Genomic DNA, 5,444 nt, shown 5'->3' on the forward strand with positions numbered 1-5,444 from the left:
ACAGGAAATAAAATATATATTTATATTATAATAATAAAACCATTTTATAATTATTTAATAAAAAAGTAATTTAGCTTAATTTGTTAAGAGAGCTTTAGGGTGGCAGGATCAATGATGATGATTGTTTTATTTCAAGTCTGTAAGACCTATTTGAGTTCATATTTAGGTTATTCACTAAAATATACACTAAAATATATCATTTAAATCGTTCATGGAGATGAATGAAGTAAATAGTCTGTATAAAAAGGTTGAAAATAAACCTGTGCAAACAAGCTAACCTTTATAACCGGATTATTTAACAAAAGATGATACTGCAGTAAAATATTTGTAGTCTTTTAATAAGCAAGATGTGTACAGGATAGAGAGGGTGTGAAAAGTGAATTGTTTGTTTTGAAACTTTTGAATCGGAATTTGTCCAATTATAAACCCGAAATACACGTGTTTGTTGTCATGTGGTGAACTCGGCCAATCGTGTAATATCGGTGTCGTCATCGGAGCTCCTGCAGTCGCTCTTCAGAAGCTGCACGGTCTGAGTTTGCCGTCTGATCTCGGAGCGCTGTCGCGGTACTTTGATGCCACATGTGACAGTCACGTGGCGTCGGCGCAGCATCAATCCGGACAAGATTTCTAACCAGCATGCACCGCTTTAAGACAGATTTCGATCGATCTGCGCAGCGCTGCATGAAGTCGAACGCACCTTGCGTTACCAAAAGCATGATGGGAAACGACTGGCTGACGACACAACTTAATGCTGATTGGATGAGACTGACACATTACACTTTATTATCTTGTTTTACTAAGGTTTATACCTGGATTTGTTGAATACCTTTTTTGTATTTTCGTTGATAATTAAAAAAAAAAAGTCATAAAAAGCATTACATATGGTTATTTATTTAGATTTACACGCAAACAAAAACAAAACACATCTTTGTAAAACATAACGTGACCTATCCAATATAACTAAATGTTATTAATAAATCATTAGGATGTGTGTGTGCTGTATTTTACTTCTCTCTCAGTTTTAAGTCCTGTTTGTTGTCATTTTCACTTTTTGTATGTTTGTGTGAATTTTGTATTGTAATTTCTATGCAGCGTTATTCCATTAAAGTCAATCCAATATATACATATATTCAGAAATACAAAGATAATCAGACTGTTTTGTCATTATACCTCATCTTTGTGTGGTTTCATATGAGAAGTGAAAAGGGTGTAGTAAACAAGACACACACACACACACACACACACACACACACACACACACACACACACACACACACACACACACACACACACATATGTATATGTATGTGGAGTCAAAAGTCATGTTTAATAGACCAAGAACATTTCCACAGTTTTTCCTATAGTCTAATAGTTTTTATTCTGGAGAAAGTCTTGGGCTATTTATTTTAGTCTGGCTGGAGTAAAAGCAGTTTATATAGACCTAATAAGCTTGTCAATATAATTAACCCCCTAAGAATTTATTTGTCAAACAAACATTTGTCATGACTTGTCACTCAAAAGCATCTATGGCTACTTCATTTATAATGTAGCCAAATTAGGATTCTTGAAAGCTTTCTTGCTGTATACGCTGTTTATTTTGTTATTCTTTTAACGTTTGTTGAATATACAGAATTATATTTTTAATACACCCTTTTAGTTAATGAGCTCTTCATCTTCTGTAATTTTGACCATCTCTGTAAAAACAGTGATATTTCTATTGCATCCACTCCCACATTAAAAATACTATAGTAATGTATACTGTAGTGCTTTTGAACCATGTTATAAAATAGCCTATTTAAATTTTATAGTTCTGGTATCACAACAACTATAAACACAACACAATACTGAATAAACATGTTCAAAAATGCTATAATATTTACTATAAATCACCATAGTATTTTTTCATGAGGTCATTCGTCTGCGATAAAAAACGCGAACGAGATCTCCGCCACTGGTGACGTTCCCAGGTGGCTTAACAGCGAGTTTCGGCAGGTGTCCGACTTCTGATGTAATTTTTGAGCCCTCCTCTTACTGCACACGCCTGCTCTCGTTTACAATGCAGTCAAGGCGAGGCGCACCTCAAACGAGCCTATTCTAATCTAATTCGCGAACTTGTTTGAAGAACCAAATTAGCGGGAGATCAGTTATCAAGATTAAAAGATCCAGGATCTGCCAAATAATCTTAGATCATTTAAGCGAGGTACGAAGAACGGACCCCTGGGGTCCGTTCTTCATACGTAGATTACTCAATTAGCTGGATTTGGATATTGACGATTTGACATGATCCAGGATCGTTTCGTTCTTCAAAGCTGATCCGAGAGTTGTTGTCATAGCAACAGTTCTGCTAGGTCAAACCTGATCGGGAGCAGGTTCAAATCATATAAACAGGATTAGATCAGCTCAGTTCAAGCAAAGATAATACAGAAAGTATGTTCTGAATTCTGATATTTTCTTACAGTAGTGGTTATACACTTGGGAAAATGGTACATATTTTTTAACTATATATATATAAAGTTATAGTCATTAATAAAATAAATAAAGTTATACATATTAATAAAACGTATGCAATCTGCACCCTCGAAATGAAAGTACAAAGACTGCCACCTTGTGGTGCAAAGAGAAAACTTATTGATATGAACTTTTTAGATTGCTTAGTACAAATTGTGTATGATAGGAATGCAGAATATGTGACTTATTTTAAAGCAATAATACATTTATGCAGTCATAAACATGTTTTGATAGTTAATAGTGATTTGAAGCTTCACAAAAGTTGCAGCTGCCTTTACCAATATCAAAATGCTTTTGTAAACAACCAGTTATTCTTTACGCCGATTAAAAAACGGCTACTATAATAAAGAAAATATTTTCTAAATTTAGAACTAAATACACTGATATGCACTGAAATACATGATAAATACTCTTGACACATGAAAGTGTAAAGCCTGCAGCTCACAACAAATGTTGAAGGTTATTGCGTGTCATATTTAACAAGCCGTTTCTGCTAATTTGATGTAATTTTGCTCACATGTATAATTGAATATTAATCAGATGATGTCATTACGCTGCTGCAGCCAATCGCTGCATAGCTGATCATGATTTCGAGGATCGATAGATCTGTCCTTCACAACACACGCAGCGATCTCAGATCAGTTCATCCAGACATTCTAATCTGATTCGCGAACTTGTTTGAAGAACCAAATTAGCGAGAGATCAGTTATCAAGATTAAAAGATCCAGGATCTGCCAAATCATCTTAGATAATTTGGTAATATGAAGAGTTTGAGGCGTTGTTTTTCTCACCAGGTTTCTCAGCTGACGTCATCGCCTTACCGTCCTCTAGTTTGCTGTTGTCATTGATGGGGCTGCTGCCGAGCGCATGCTGAGGTTAAGACTATACTTTCAGGGATCATTTCTATAGTTCTTAACTAGGAAATGTGTTTCTAAAGAGTCGAGTCACCCAAACCACGATGAAGAGTGAAGGTGCATTCCTCTGAGCGTGAATCGGATAATAATCTGCGGGATAACCATGGATAATTATCATTGATGAACGTTCTGCGATTCTTAATGAATCTAAGAGGAGGAGTGCACGAACAGAGTGGTTCCTTTTTAAACTCGTCAATATCAGTTATAAACACAACTTTATTATGTCATAATTAGTAGCTTATCGTTGAAACTACATTGTGCAAAGTAGAGAACTGACACATAACAGCATCTTGGCAGCACCTTTCATCAGTTTATCTCACTGTCCAACTGAACATGATTGTAGTTTTAAATCGCATTGGATAACATTTCACTCTATAAAATAAATCATATTTTCAGATTCAAGTACATACAGAAAATTACATTATCAACTAACAAACAGAAACTGCGAATCAGGAGAAGAGATAGGAGGCTCAAGAGGCATGATATGGCTTACAACAGACTAGTAAATGAGAAGTGGGAAAATTTATCAATGTCTTTTTTTTCCCTTTTTGGTGTAACAAGTCACAAAGCTTCAAAATGTATCGTTAAAAGTCTGTCAACTCAAAAACCCTATTTATTATTAAATCATTTATCAATATATTATAAAAGTAGATTACCTTATGAAAGTGGTGGTATTTTAGCGGGGTGAATTAGAACAATGTTTTTTTTAAATATGGGGGGGTTGGGGGTCTTTGGGAGATATATCCAGCTGCAGGCCCGCAGAACCACACACGTTTTAGGCACACACAATCTAGGACACACGATTTAGGCAAACCATACATGGTAACTAACTCTTTAGCATTATCGCCACCTGTTGAATTTCACAAATATGGTTTCCCATTTCAGTCATTATTATTATTATTATATCGTAACGATCATTTTAACATCTCTGCAGTTTCTGAACTCAAATTATGTAAATAAAAATATTTGGTTAAAGACAATTATGACTTTATTCATGTGTCCATATACACAAAGAAAACATGATAGACGTGTAATTGTTGGATTAAGTGTAATAAACTAATTCAAGCTCTTAATATTATCATACTTTTTTAAAATCACTGTTGTAAAATATAAAAGCAAACAATAATATGTCACTTTAAAATAAATTATCCTACTATAGTTAATCATTTAAACAAAATATATAGTTATAAACTGATTATCTTAACTGATAATAATTAAGTTTATATATACACTATCTTTTACTACTGTCACAGCTGTTATATATATATATATATATATATATATATATATATATATATATATATATGTGTGTGTGTGTGTGTGTGTGTGTGTGTGTGTATATACTTATTATTTGTTTTATTATTAATAGTTAATTTGTTCCTATTGTTAAATTTTGGTTTAAAAACAATTTATTGCTTACTATAAATTACAACAGTATTAAATGTGGGAAATCGATTAGCTTAATTATTAGAAAATTAAGCTAATAAACACTATTAAATCGCTTGAGTAAAATATTAATATAGTGTTATACATTTGTTACATGTAAAAAGATTTTTTATTACATATAATGTAATATTGTCTATATTAACTTGCTAATATTTCCTTCATCATAAATTAATCCATTATATAAATTAAACCTGTCCAAATTAGATCGTTCAGCAAGGCCAGCAAACGAGTATCTGCTATATTATTGTCAGATAATAATGACTGATCAGCTATAATGACTCATTAAAAACTGTTCAGTCTATATTGAATGGCGATCGTAAACAATGCTCCTCATTCACCCGTCTCGATCGCAATATCTGTGAAATAAAGTAAAGTAAACACTATTGTTTATTGTGTACAATATGTATTAATCATATATATCAAAATATATCAATGACGATGTTCAAAAAGATGTTAATAACATTGACATCCGTCGTAACTATATATGGTTTGCCTAGATTGTGTGTCCTAGATTGTGTGTGCCTAAAACGTGTGTGGTTCTGCGGGCCTGCAGCTGGATATTATTGGTCTTTGGGG

General features: G+C 33.3%; 1 non-coding gene across 1 annotated transcript; it reads left to right on the top strand.

The window, feature by feature from the left end:
* The first annotated feature begins 3,386 nt into the window (after positions 1-3,386).
* Positions 3,387-3,599, top strand: LOC137496267 (small nucleolar RNA U3). Its single transcript, XR_015496687.1, has one exon. It is a non-coding gene; the product is annotated as a small nucleolar RNA U3 (small nucleolar RNA).
* The last annotated feature ends 1,845 nt before the right edge of the window (positions 3,600-5,444 follow it).

Source organism: Danio rerio, chromosome 7 (genome assembly GCF_052040795.2).
Source record: "Danio rerio strain M-AB ecotype USA chromosome 7, GRCz13ab, whole genome shotgun sequence".
Lineage (NCBI taxonomy): Eukaryota > Metazoa > Chordata > Actinopteri > Cypriniformes > Danionidae > Danio > Danio rerio.